A 14,583-nucleotide genomic window follows, 5' to 3' on the forward strand; every position below is an offset into this window, starting at 1 on the left:
ATGGTGGTGCGGCAGACGGTTGCACACGGCTCCCTTCACGACTCTCTCTCGCTAGAAGCAGTCCGTTGTCAATTAATTTACAGATTATTTAATTTCTACGCGTAGGTTATTTTTATTTATTTATTTATTATTAGTTATTATTTTTATTAATAAAAGAAGGAATCATTAGTTAGTTAATATTTAGCAGTAATAAGATGAAGCAACACCAACCAATAAGAACAAGAATAAAATACATGCTTACAAGAACGAATAAACTGCCCGTTAAAAATAATATTTTTTTCTTAAATGTTTATAAAAGATAAGAAGCAATGCTGTTCTTATTTGTTAATAAGAGCAAAAAGAAAGAACATGCTTACATGATCGAACACTGTCCGTCAAAAAAACATAACACTTATTCTTAAACCTTTATAAACAAAATAAATAACAGTAATAAAAATTATAAAATAAATTCATCAGTTTTACTACCGTAATTCATTCATTCAATATCGTAGCAAATCTTAAAACAACCATTTTCGAAACAAATAAATCAATACTGGAAATACTATCGATTATCCATTTAGAATCGTACATATAATTTTTTGTGTCCTTTTAGTTACAATCATGCACACCTATTTATATAGCCTATGAAGCTCCCCGTAACATAAGTATTACAACGCGGGGTCATACATCCAAATCGGTACAGCCGTTCAGCTGCTACGGTGGAACAAACAAACATTCATTCTAAATATATACACCCTAAACACATTACACTTCTTTTTGAGCAGTCGTGTAAATACGGGTGATTTTTTAGTGTTGTTACCCAATTTTTAATGTCTGGTAATTTTTTTCTAAGAAAGGGCTACGAAGTTGGTAGCGCTACTCAACCGGTATAGATACGGCAGTGTGAGTTGATTCTCCTTGAGCTGTGTAAACGTTTTTGCCGTTTCCGGTCGTGTAACGAACAGAATGTCTTTTACCATAGGACAACGAATTTTCGTTCTTTAACAATATTTTGCTACGAAATCGTACGCGAGTGAAAAAGAATCATTTCAAATTAAGTTTGTTGGTGTTCCTCCGCCAGAAAAATGTCAATTTCTAGGCTAGCAAACCGATTTCGAGAGAAAGGTAGTGTTTGCGACAGAAAACGTAGCGGTCGACCAACTCGCTTGACAGATGACGTTTTAGAGAATGTGAAAACAAGATTGCTCAATTCTCCACGGAGAAGTTAACGAAAACTTTCCACGCAAATTGGTTTGTCATATTTGAGTGTTCAGAAAGCTGCTAAAAAATTGAAATTTTATCTGTATCGCGTACGATTAGTCCAAGGGCTTCGCCTCCAGATTTATGCAAGCGATTGCAATATTGCCGTAGGTTTGGGTCTCTCGTAAATGATAACGGAATCCAATTTTTAAACACAATGTTCTTTAGTGATGAAGCTTGGATCCATCTCGATGGTTATGTGAACAGTCAAAGCCGCCGAATTTGGGCGGTTGAAAATCCTAACGCTTTACAAGACAAATCTTTACATCCTGAAAAAATTGGTGTGTGGTGTGCGATATCTCGTCATCGTATAGTCGGACCCATATTCTTTGAACAGACATTAAATGATGAAGTATACAGTAATATTGTGAGCCAATTTGTGTCCCTCCTGGAACCTCAAGAACGGTATTGCTGGTTTCAGCAAGACGGCGCTACATGCCACACGTCTCGAGAAATCATGGATTTTCTGCAAGAGTTCTTTGATGATGGAATAATAAGAAAGGGCTTATGGCCTCCTAGGTTCCCAGACCTCACATCTCCTGACTACTTTTTGTGGGTCTATATTAAGTCTTATATTAAATCTTAAGTTTTAAGCCTTCAAAAACAATCCTCACACTATTGGTGAACTTAAAGTCAATATTACATACTTAATAACGAATACTTCCAATTCAACTCTTAAAACGGTTTCTGCTAATGTGCTGAAAAGAGTCCGTGCGTGTATAACCGCAAGGGGTGGGCATTTTGAGCATATTCTTTAACAATTATGTAAGTAACATCTTTTTATTAAATATCTTTTGTAAGTAACAAATACATTTTTTATTCCACCTAAATTTCCCTTTCTTAAATTACATTTAAAATTGGGTAACAGGATTAAAAAATCACTCTATAGTTACATCATGGTTAATCCATAACCTCATTTTATATTTAGTGAATTTTGAATTCACTATTGAATTCGATAAAGTACTGTTTGTTGAAAATACTGTTCATAAAAATATTCATAGATATTAAAAATGAATAAATAATTAAAATATAAACCCACTTATCGACAAACTTTTAATACGTCCTAGCGTTTTCGGAAACGAATTCCATTTTTAGGAACTTAAAATTTATTTTTTTATTTTTAACTAAAGCTTTTTGTCATGAGTAGAATTATTGTGTAAAGTGTGTAAAATATATAAAGGTGTTAAGTCGACGCAATTTTAAAACATGACAAAGTTTTAGTTAATAATTTAAAAAAAAATATTTTAAGTTCCTGAAGATTGAATTCGTTCCCGAAAGCGCTAGGACGCATTAAAAGATTATTGGTAAGTGGGTTTATATTTTAATTATTTATTGTATAATCATACCAACGGGCCATTTTTAATAAAATTATTAAAAATTATTCACTGTTGACGAAATCGATAATCTCACATAAAAATTTGTTCTCTTTTGCTATAAAGGAAATTGAGAGATAAAGAAGGGTGGAGTAGCTTTTTTGTCTCGAAAAATATTGCTGTTGAAAAAATCTTATGTACTTAAATCTTAAGTACATAAGCTTAAAAATAAAAAATAAATATGTAATTGTTTTTATTTTTCTATTAAAAAACATATTATACAAAAATTAATTTTGTATAAAAAAAATAATTGTTAATTAGTTGCAAACTGCTATATTTTCATAAAATGAAAGTACTACGTTTGGTATTCCAAGATTAAAGGAAATTCTTTAAGCCTAATTAACATGTTTATGAGAAAAAAACTGAAATAATCTCGGAATAAAGTATTTTTAACACAACTATTCCTTTCATAGTTTTTTCGCATACTACGTCAACATTCTTTCTTGATTGCATAATTACTTCTGTAAAACTAAAAAAATAAATAGTTACATTAAAGAGTAATTCATATTTCAGTAAAATATATAAATATAAGTGGATATTTTTTTTTTTTTTAAAGAAAGAAAAGGAAAAAATGAAAACTTATAATTAAACAATATATATAAATTATACTTTACATCCGAAGGAAGGAAAATAATATTAGATTGTTACTTATACGAGAATAAAGGAGATGGAACCTAACAGCACGATTACCATGGAATACCCCCATCTCTTCCCACCACGACTCTTCTTCTTCATTATCTGTGATCAACACACACACAAACACACTTCATTGAACTCCTTCCTCTATACATCTTCGACCATCTTTTTCTATTTTTCCATCATACAACATTCTTCTGTCTCTATTCCCACCCTTTCTTTTCATCTAAAAACGACTCCACTTTATCTTTTCTTCTTTTAAAATTATTCCCAGCATTATTTTACATCGTACAATCAAATTAGCAAAGCAGATATTGAACATCGTAATCTCCCTATATGGATTATTATCATAACGATACCTATCTAAGAGATACATTATTGCTCACCATACAAAACGCACGCACGCACGCGCGCTCGAATAAGTAAACCTAAAAAAAAACATTGCAATATTTACAAAATTATTTTACAAGTACATATCGTTTATTACCTGCATGATAAAAAAATTATAATTAATTATACATATTAAGATAATAAATAATATTACACAAAATTTATTATTAGCCTCAATAAAAATTTGTAAAAAAAATTAAAATATAAACTTTGTTATAATTATAATAGATACCGATTATTACAATTAATCGATACATATATGAACAGTTAAGACCGCCTAAGTGTACGTGTATACTTAATTCATACAGTATAAACTTTATAATTCGTAACTCCTGAACAGACAAAACAAAGAGATTTAAATGAAGTTTATTCAAAGAAAAATTAATTAAACAACTGTAATGTCCCAATAACCCAATAATTATCTGTCTCTGACTGAGCAAGATCGAATCAGACTGTCACTACAACGTTTTTATTTTTCTGTCTCCGGAATTACCGTAAGGTATTACTTCAAGGGATAATATGCATGAATGTAAATGTAGTACAGTCCTGAGACTGTACAAGACTGTCACTACAACTAGGTTTATAGTGACTGTTGTGTCAGAAAATTAATTAATTATTAAATTACAACAGTCACTATAGAGGGGGAGGGAATTTATTCTAAAATTTAACTCATATATTTTACAAGATATCTAATTAAATTGAAACTATTACATTGGATTTAAAATAATATTACACGAGTTTAATTACTTGGTTAATTTAGATTTCAAAAGAAAAAGTCATATTTTGAAATTTCTAATATATTTATAAAATAAACAAATTTTCAGTCACGCGTTTACTATACAAAGTAACGAAATAGTGATTTTTTATAGTGAGGTTTTTATTTTATTCCCTTAGTAACTGTGCAAAATTTCATCAAGAGGCAATATCAGAAAGTATTTAAAATTATTACATCTGCACCCTTTATTACCACCCTTAAATTACCCCCGTGCGGGATGTATGCAAAAGTAATGGTGGAATATTGTATTGTCATCCAACCTTAGCAACTGTGCAAAATTTGATTAACCGGCAATGTCAGGAAGTATGTTAAATAATATTTGAGGACAAACACTACATTGTGAGTTAAAGAAAAGCAAGTAAAAAATAAAACTGTATAATTTTTTTTTTCTTTAATGTCCAGATAATATCCCTTTTTGGGCAAAAAACAGACCAATAATGGGACAGAAATTTCTGTTAATCAATCAATACTATAAAATTTCAAATGATTCAAATTATTAATGAAGTGTTTAAGAGGTTTTTAAAAACATAATATGAATGGTAAAATGCTACAACACAGAAAAAAAAAATTCCTTTCGGCACGCCGGAAGGCGGAGGTAGATTTCACCGGTGCTAAGTAGGGGATAAAAAAGATTTAACTATAAGTTAAGAAAAACTTCAAATTTAGTCAATACGACAATGGTTGCATGTGAAAAAAAGTTTCTCATGTTTAGCATACGACAAGCCCCATCTTCTTACAATTCCAGCAACATTTTGGTTATCCCTTGCCGTAAGGGTTGGTCATATCAAAAATTGTTTCAGATAAAAGTTTCAGGTAATGTTTACAGGACTAATGACAACTTTAAACCGATTCGATAATGTGCCTATTAAGGGACGTATGATTTTTTTTGTCTTCGAAACCCTATTTTTTCCACCCCGTGGGCCAATGGTTGGTGATATCAAAAAACTTTACTCAGACAATTTTTAGGCCCTTTTCCAAAGAATAGTATGAATTTTAAACGAATTCGATATTTTACTTAATAAGAAAGTTATAGCGATATTTTGTTTTTTTCGATAAAGCCCCCTCGTTTCCACCTCCACGGTCTGATTTTGGCCGTTAACGAACTCGACCGAGATTTTGAGACGAGTTATTTTTAAGGAACAATTTGAAGTGATGGACGCAAAATTACGGCAGTTATCGTGTCCACTAGAAAGTGAAATATATATAAACTTTTGAGCTGACGGTGGTTTTGAGGTCTGGGAGAGGTGAAACGCAAAAATATATCGAAATTTTCTGGAAGTCGAATCATCGTACCTATTATAATAGGTAGCTTTTATATGAAATCTACTTAAAAAGCGTTTAACTCATTAATATTTTAATTGTTTGTTTTTACTTTTATCAAATATCTGTTGTAGGAATGAAATTCTTCATATAAATCTCGATCTACAGAAAACAAGTCAGTTTTCTACCGGTAATTTCAGGGAGATATTTAAGTTTCAAATTTGACATTCATGAAAAATTAAGTCATAAATAAAGATTTCGGTAAAATAAATAATTGCAAATAATGAAATCACTTGATCGAACTCCAGATGTGATAGTATGGGGTTATCGTTTATACGTACAAAGTTTAATCCTAATTAGATAAATATGTCGATTAAGCGTGGATAATGATAATTATAATAATATGTTGAATGTACGGTTGAGTACAAGATTAATACTGATTGTATAATTGATAATTCTTAACACAAACTGAAGACGGTTACACAATCGGTTTACACAAGATCGGTTTACACAAGGCTTAGTGTAAACTGATATAAATCCATTTTCACTTCCGTAACAGTTCCATCTATTCAATTATTTTTTTTTAGTTAAATCTGTTCATAACGTTCGAGTCGTAATGAGTGAAACGTTAAGCAAACATGTGAAACCTTTAAACACGGTAAACGGTCTCCGATTTTACCGGGAGCAGCACTATGAGTACAGATCTGATTTGGAGATTTAGTGTTCCTCTTCTTTTTTTTTCCCCCTCTCAACTCCCCTGGGCCGGACCGACTTGTTGGTATTACGCCACCCAGGGAAGTGTCTTTTGACTCTAATGGGCCTCCCCACCTACCGGCTGTACGTCCGGCATGGCAGGTCGGCCCACCGGTTCAGCTCTTTTGAGAGTTCCTTATTTAGATTTGCCCATTTCTAACACCACTTCATACCTGGTTTGTCGTGGCGTGTTGTCGGGTCTTTTCACTGATCATCCTTTTCCAATATTCCTAACTTAGAGCTCCTGGAGTCCCCAGCGGATCATTGGCACCGACACACCTCGGCATGTCGGCCCTCCCCGCTGAGGCTGTCCTCCCTACCCTAGTCTATACTAATATCCTTGGCTTCTTTCATCAACCTATTTCTGGGTTAGAATCTGCCTAACATAACCTGCTACTGTGTTCCAGTTATATTCACTGCTAGTCATAAATTGGACTATACTGTCAGGTTGAACATCCATTGATGTTCTGATTAAATCTCAATACGGCCCACCTGTCACACATGAAGGTGTGCTCCGCATCGTCAAGTTGGTCACAATATATACAGGTTGTTTCTTCCCTTCTGACTATTTTATTTAAATAATAATTAAATACACAGTGTCCACAGAAAAATTGTGTCAAGTAATGGTCCATTTCACCGTATCCTCTTCTTACCCACGGTGTAATCTCAGGGATGAGCCGCCTCGTCCATCGACCCACACCATCATTGGTCCATTTATCTTGCCACAAAGTATTGATTTCCTCTTTGGCCTCTTGTTATATTTTTCCCTTAGACCTCTCAACCCTGTATTTCATGTTCCTGTCATGCCTGAATTTATATTACTGAACACAGTATCGTATCCATCATCCAGAAATGATCATAAAAAGGAAGCTGCCTTTATATTAGGTACGGAGGTTATTTTAAATTTCTTGTTTCAAGTTTCTAGAAACCATTTAAATTACGAAGTTAATTTTTCGGTCAATCGAAGATATAATAATAGAGATGTGTATTTTAGATACATTAAGACAACGTATGGGCACCAGCCTATGGGAAAAATATAGTAGAAAGGCCCAGGCAACGATGGAGGATGATAATTAACGGGATTTTCAATAATTTCAATTTGAAATTGTGATTGACGAAGGAGATTGAAAAACATCGTAGAGAGGACAGAATACTTTAGATGTTTTATACATATAATTCTCCGGATTGATCGTAAATCAACTGATTTCGAAGTCGAGTGTTCTAAGGTTCAAATCTTAGTAAAGGCAGTTACGTTTATACGGATTTGAATACTAGATCGTGGATAATGGTGTTCTTTGGTGGTTGGGTTTCAATTAACCACACATCTCAGGATGGTTGAACTGAGACTGTACAAGACTGCACTTCATTCACATTCATACATATCATCATCTGAAGTAATACCTTACGGTGGCTCCGGAGGCTAAACAGAAACAGAGAGAAGACTCTCTGTTATATACAGAGTGATTCAAAGAAACGAAACATTTTGAAAGTTGTGTTGGTAGCCGTGGGCGATTGGTACCACTTGATAAGTGGCGCCAGCCTCTCTAACCTAACCTGCCATTTAGTTGTCATTGTTCCTTGGAGTGGTGCGCAACGAGCATTTGCTATCAAAGCGTTTTACAAAAACAATGACAGTGTGGAGGGAGCGCGTAGAGAATTTCACCGTCATTTTAATCTGGAACGGCACGACCGTGTTCCATCAGCACGTGTAATTAAAACATGGATATCTAATTTTGAGGAAACTGGTTCGGCAATGAAAAAGAAACCTCCAGGCCGTGAGCGAACCGTCCGTACACCACAGAATGTTCAAGCTTTACAAGATGCTATCACACGAAGTCCACATCGGTCAATCCGTCGTCTCTCACCATCTTTACAATTGCATAGTTCAAGTGTTCGAAGAATGTTAGTGAAGGACTTGCAATACCATCCGTACAAGTTGCAGATCGTCCAGGAACTGAACCGAACGATGCGAGCACAATTCTGTAATGTAATGCTTCAGAAGATAAATGATAACGAAGAGTTTGTTCACGAACTGTGGATGTCAGACGAAGCGCATTTCCACCTCACTGCATTTGTTAACAAGCAAAATTTCAGATACTGGGCACAAGAAAATCCAACGCAGCTACACCAGTGTCCGTTGTACAGCCAGAAAGTGACCGTAAGGTGTGCTATATTATCATACGGTGTTATAGGCCCTTATTTTTTTGAGGATGACAACGGTCTTGCGATTACAGTGACGTCGGCTCGTTACGTAGCCGTGCTTGAAACCTTTGTTGTGGAACAACCAAAGAGATTTCCACCAATTCTTAACACAGCCTGGTTTCAACAATACGGAGCAACGTCACATACTGCACGAATATCGATGGCAGCTGTACGCCGATTGTTTGGACAACGTGTCATTTCACGAAATGGTGACATTAGATGGCCTCCCAGATCGCCTGATCTCTCAGCTTGCGATTACTTTTTGTGGGGTCACCTTAAAAGCAAAGTGTTCCACAGTAGACCTGCTACAACGGAAGAACTGAAGGCAAAGATCGGAGAAGCACTTCCGGAAATTCCAGTTCAGATGTTACGTCAAACCATGAACAATTTAACGAAGAGACTTCGTGAGTGTTTACGTAGAAGAGGAGGTCACCTGGAAGATGTCATCTTTAAAAAATAAACTATAATGTATGTATCCTAAAATGGCAACATTTGTACAATTAAATGAAATAAAATTCATTTTCTAAAATAAATTTTTCATTAACGTTATTTAATTTTTAAAATTTCCTGTTTCTTTGAATCACCCTGTATATATTTATAAATCTTTGTCTTTTTTTACAGTCTTTAACTGCTAAATTTCCTTGTTTCGTACTATTATTTTACCTAGAAAATAAGTTAATCTTCGACATTCGTCAAAAACAATTTATTTTTTTAAAAAACTACTCTTTGGGGGTTAAAATTAGTAGTAATCGTTTATTTAGTCTTCTTCTTTCTGAATATTTTTAATCTTCGGCTTTCCTACACAACAATAAATATACACAACAATAAATAAAGCCCATTCCCCCGGCTTTACTCCCGTTCACAATCAACATATCTAACTACTAAGAATGTTTTAAAAACATTTTCAAATGAAAAAAAAATTAATATCTTTCAACATTATATACCTTCTTTTTTTTTAACCTCCGGATTCACCGTTAGGCATTCTTCAGAGGATGAGATGAATGATTTGTAACGTGTGAGAAAATGCCATGCCTGACCGGGATTCGAACCTCCGGATGAAAGGCCGAGACGCTACCACTCGCGCCACGGAGGCCGGCTCAACATTATATACCGATATAATTCAAATTTACTACATTGATTTAAGAAAATAATCTAAATTTATAAAGTAAGATCTACAAAATAATAAATAAGTAAAAAAAAAAATCGGATGTGGACACCACATTATTTCCTTGTACGCCTATTAAATTACATATAAACATTTTTTAAAATGAAAAGTACAGAAAATTTTATTTAATTAATAAAGTGATAATTTTTCTAATTTTTTTTTATTGTTGAATTATTTACCGTAAAAATGTTTTACTATCAGAGGTTAATAATTATTAACAAATCAATATATTTAAATTTAAAAAAAAATTGAAAAAAGAAGAAGTCTGATTCGAACCGATGTGCCATCCCATTTTAAGATCCAAATATTTCATTAATTACAATTTTATTTGGCTATAACTCTCGAACGAATGAAAATAAATACCACTTATGATATACCGTTGAAAAGCTCTCAATGAGGGCTTATTACTGACTGCAGTTAAGAAAAAGTCCAAAATCAAGTTTTTGTTTTTTGGACTTTTTTGGAAAGTTTTAGTTCAGTCGATTGCAATGAAAAGGGGAGGTGCACAAGTAGATGTTACATCAGTCCTAAATCCAAAATTTCAAGATCCTACGGCTAATTGTTTTTGAGGTATGCAAGATATATACGTAAGTATGTTCAGACGCCACGCCGAAACTAATCAAAATGGATATTTCCGATGAAATTTGAAAACCGAAATTTTTCGCGTACACTATATTTCCTTTACTTCGTACAAGGACGTAATAAGCAATTAAGTATTTTAAATGCAACAAATTAACGTAGATATACTATTAGTTAGCATACAATTATAAAGTAGAGTAATAATTAATGACATAAAATGTCTTTTTAAAAAAATAAATAAATAAATAAACGAAAATACAAACGTTAGAACAGGGTAAGTTATTTATAGGTTGTTGTAAGAAACGAACAACTAATGAAAATTAATAAATATTTTTCCTATTATTATTATAAAATTAAATAACTTACCACATAGTATTATTTTTAAAACTGAGGCGATAAAGACTAACTGTAATAATACGTCACACAGCAACTAATGAAAAGAATTTAAATGAAAAATGATGAAGCATTATTCAAGACTCTATTCTTGACTATATTATGAGTAGATACTCTGGAACCGGAACAGTTTCTTGTATTACTGTTTTTCTGATTTATAAAACTTGTAATAAAAATAACTATGATATTTCACAATTTACTACTAAATGTGTAATTAAGTAAATATCTTTAACAACTAATTTCAAAGAATTTTACAATTACTCCTGATCTATGCTGATCTTATAACCTAAAAATATTTACTAAATAATTTAGGTTTCTCCTCTAATTAGTACAGAGAGAAAAAATTATATATATGTATACACAAACTGTTTGTACAATTCAATCACATAGCTCCATCACATAGTTTAGTCTAATCATAGTCATAGTTAGCCCCATCTTTAGTTTAGTCTATTAACACATAATAATTTATAGGTGTTGAAAATGTCTATCCACTTCTATGCACTTTTCAACACGTTTGACCACGTTCCTGGCTACGCTTGTTAGCTTTACCCTGTCTATTTCCTGGATGGCATTGATAATATTTGTCTTCAATTCCTGCACGGTGTGTGGATTGCATCTATAAACCATTTCTTTTAGGTAACCACACAGAAAAAAGTCTGGACTAGCTCAGATGATCTCGGTGGCCAAAATCCTAAAGAAATTAATTTTTCCCCAAAAAATCCTGTAGCTTCTCCATAATAGAGCAAACTGTACGGCAAGTACTGCTGCCATGTAGCAACCAACAGTCACGCTCGTCCTTTTGCAGTTATGTTATGAAGTGTTTAATAATTTCTTGGTAGACGGGAGGCATCCACAGTTTTAAAAAAAAAACAAAGGTCCTTTTATTCATCGCATGAAACCGAAAATGTACGGGTTTTCAGCACCCAAAGTCCGGTAATTCTGACTGTTAACACACCCACCAAGGTGAAACCACTATTCATCTGTGAAAAACAGTTTATCTAAAACGCCAATGTTGCCTCAAATGAATTAAGTTCTTGAACCGTTGACAGTACTGAACCCTTTTAGAATAGTTAGCATTAATTACTTCATTACTTCATACGATTACGCAACCTTGTACAAAAGCCAATGCTCGACACAGACTGGCAGTAATCAAATGTAAAGGCAATTAACAGTCCTCCCCACTTTATTCCAGTCGTAGAAACATCTTCCACATTATTTTACCCACACCATTAAATGCATTTAAAAAAATATGCATTTGGTGTAAACTATTGAATGAAAGGGCCTCTTTTAAGTTGAACACTCTACACCTATTGATGTCATACACATCAATCAAAAAAGGTACATTACTGTAATACTATACTTCATTTCGGTCTTTCTTACGTTTTTTATGCATAACTGTTGTAAGAGGCTCTAAATCGGGATAGCTTTCTCTTAAGAGTAATAATAGTTATAAATACGTAGGCTATTTATAAAATTAACTTCCGATCGGGCGTAAAAAACAAACTGGTTACCATAGTAACATACTGAATGAGCAGCAGATATCAGATAAGGATTATACCACCACACATACAGCAGTCGCCATTTTTCTATACCGCTCGAGTAGTACGTGGCTCGAGTGTATCCTCGAATAGAATGATACAACCGATCTTTGCGGCTCACACCAGTTTCGAGGTACAGTACGTAAATTAAGTAGCGACATTCGTTTTTTGCTAAAAAGGAAACATCTGCAGCCGAAACCCACCGGCTGCGCGAAATTGACGGTAATAATATAATTCAGTGATGGTTCTGTGAGAGAATTATTCAGGAAATTTATGTGCACCACAAGGAAAGAAGAGAGGGACATTCTGTTTTTTGAGTGATAAACTTGTTAAGAAAATTCAATATGCCGTGATTAAATGTCGCTTCACAGTTACTGAAATTACAGAAAATTTTTCCCAGATTTCAAGGTGTACTCTTTACGAAACTTATAAACCAGATTGAATTTCCGTAATACTGAGCACGATGGATACCCAAACAACTAACAGCTGCTTACAAAACGAAAAGAATTAATACTGAGAGAAAAGACAGTCCAAACAGTGAATATACACACAGTCGCCGAACAAGCTCAACAAATCCAAAAAAACAAACAAATGGGAACAGAAAAATTATGGATTCTGTGTTTTGGGACCGTAAAGGAATTCTATTGACAGAGTTTATGAAATTGGGTTTGACAATAACCGCATACTAGTGAAACGTTTACAAAGCTTAGGAGAGGAATGAAGAATAAACGGCGAGGATGCTAATGTCTCTGCAATACAATGCATGGCCTCACACGCCGCTAGCACTAAGGGTGTACTGGAGCTAGTTAACTAATTCAAAACCAATGGTGAACGCACAGCCGGAGTAAACCAATGGGTGGGGGTACTCTGGCGGCGCCGTCCTTTGAAAAGGGGATAAAAACACTACTGTCACGATAAAATTGCTACTTTTTGGGCTGACTATGTGGAAAAGTAAAATAAGTATGTATATTATTTTTGTATAAAGTAAATTTTTTCCAATTTATTTAAAAAAAAATTATTATTCGACCAGAGGTTAATTTATAAATAGCCCTGTACAACCAGTTTCTGTGTTAAAATAATCTAAGTTATTTCTGCTGAATACCAGTTGTATTTTGATGGGCTTGGCATGCTCATTCAGCGCGATAAAGAAATACGAAATGATTTTAGTCCTAACTTTATAGTAATGATGGTAAAGGTTGCTCGTTATTTTTGAAAATAACAACCCCATTTTTGTGAATGTCTTAAGTCTGAATCAAGTCGTCTACAACCGTTCGGTTATGGTAAGAAATAGACACTATATCTTCAACAATCTGCTCTATGTACTTTATTCATAGTATTTGTTACACATTTTCTTCCAGTAAAACAGTAACTGATTAAAATTTTGGTGTAATAAACTGTAAATTAAAAATTTTTTAATGTTTTTCATTTCTGGTTTTCCAGCTATTCATAATTTGACGACATAAAACATAAAACTATATGTACATTTCTTCCTTTCTCCTACGTATACTTTTTATACTGAAAAAGATCCTTTTCTACGTAAAACTATCGTTTCATATTTAGTCAGCTATTGTTATTTTTGATAGCTCGTTCATCTTTCGTAATTTTACTGGGTAAATATAAAAAAGGCTTTAACTTTAACTTTTTATTAGAAGGAGAACATAAAATGTTGTCCTCCTCATATTTCACTTACCTATATTTTCTTTCCTGTAAACTTCAATAGTTTTTTTTATTATTCATATTTGTTAAATTAATATTTTCCCCGCAATGGATTTATGAGGTTAAACTTTTTTTCCGAACTAAAATTAAGTTCTCCCTAAAGGTACAATATTAAAATCTTTATTTTTTTAACGTGAATTCAACCTTTCTGTACTGGAGATTTCTTTTCTTCATATTTATCTTAAACCGTATTCAAATTAAAAAAAAATGTTTAAAAACCTAATACTTTACTACTTATAGTAAACAAATCAAAGTATTTATACACTCATTTTACAGTATAAGAAATACTTTTATTGGAAAATTGTTTAAAAAAATACTTTACCTCTCAAATAATTTCAGCAAACACTATGATTTAAACGCTGAACGAAGTCCACAAAGAATATGAAAAAAGTTAAAACAAATCTGAATAACAAGGAAATGTAACTGTAGCAGTCAGCCGACTCGTCTACGGGCTCTGCTCATGGCGCGACGAATTACAATCTGAAAAAAAAATTCATCGAAAATTACAACATATACGACAAAACTGACCCCTCAAAATTAAACCCGTTGAATTATTTTCCCGCG

At 33.2% G+C, this 14,583-nt stretch overlaps 1 protein-coding gene across 5 annotated transcripts in view; it reads right to left on the minus strand.

The window, feature by feature from the left end:
• Ntan1 (N-terminal amidohydrolase 1) overlaps nucleotides 1–14,583 on the minus strand; it is a 338,443-nt gene that overhangs the window by 218,563 nt on the left and 105,297 nt on the right. For all 5 annotated transcript variants that reach the window (XM_075368116.1, XM_075368117.1, XM_075368113.1 and 2 more), the window contains exon 2: nucleotides 14,342–14,499. The gene's annotated coding sequence lies outside the window, so the exon portion shown is untranslated. The remainder of the gene's footprint in view (nucleotides 1–14,341; nucleotides 14,500–14,583) is intronic.

This window comes from Lycorma delicatula, chromosome 6 (assembly GCF_047948215.1).
Source record: "Lycorma delicatula isolate Av1 chromosome 6, ASM4794821v1, whole genome shotgun sequence".
Taxonomy (NCBI): Eukaryota; Metazoa; Arthropoda; class Insecta; order Hemiptera; family Fulgoridae; genus Lycorma; species Lycorma delicatula.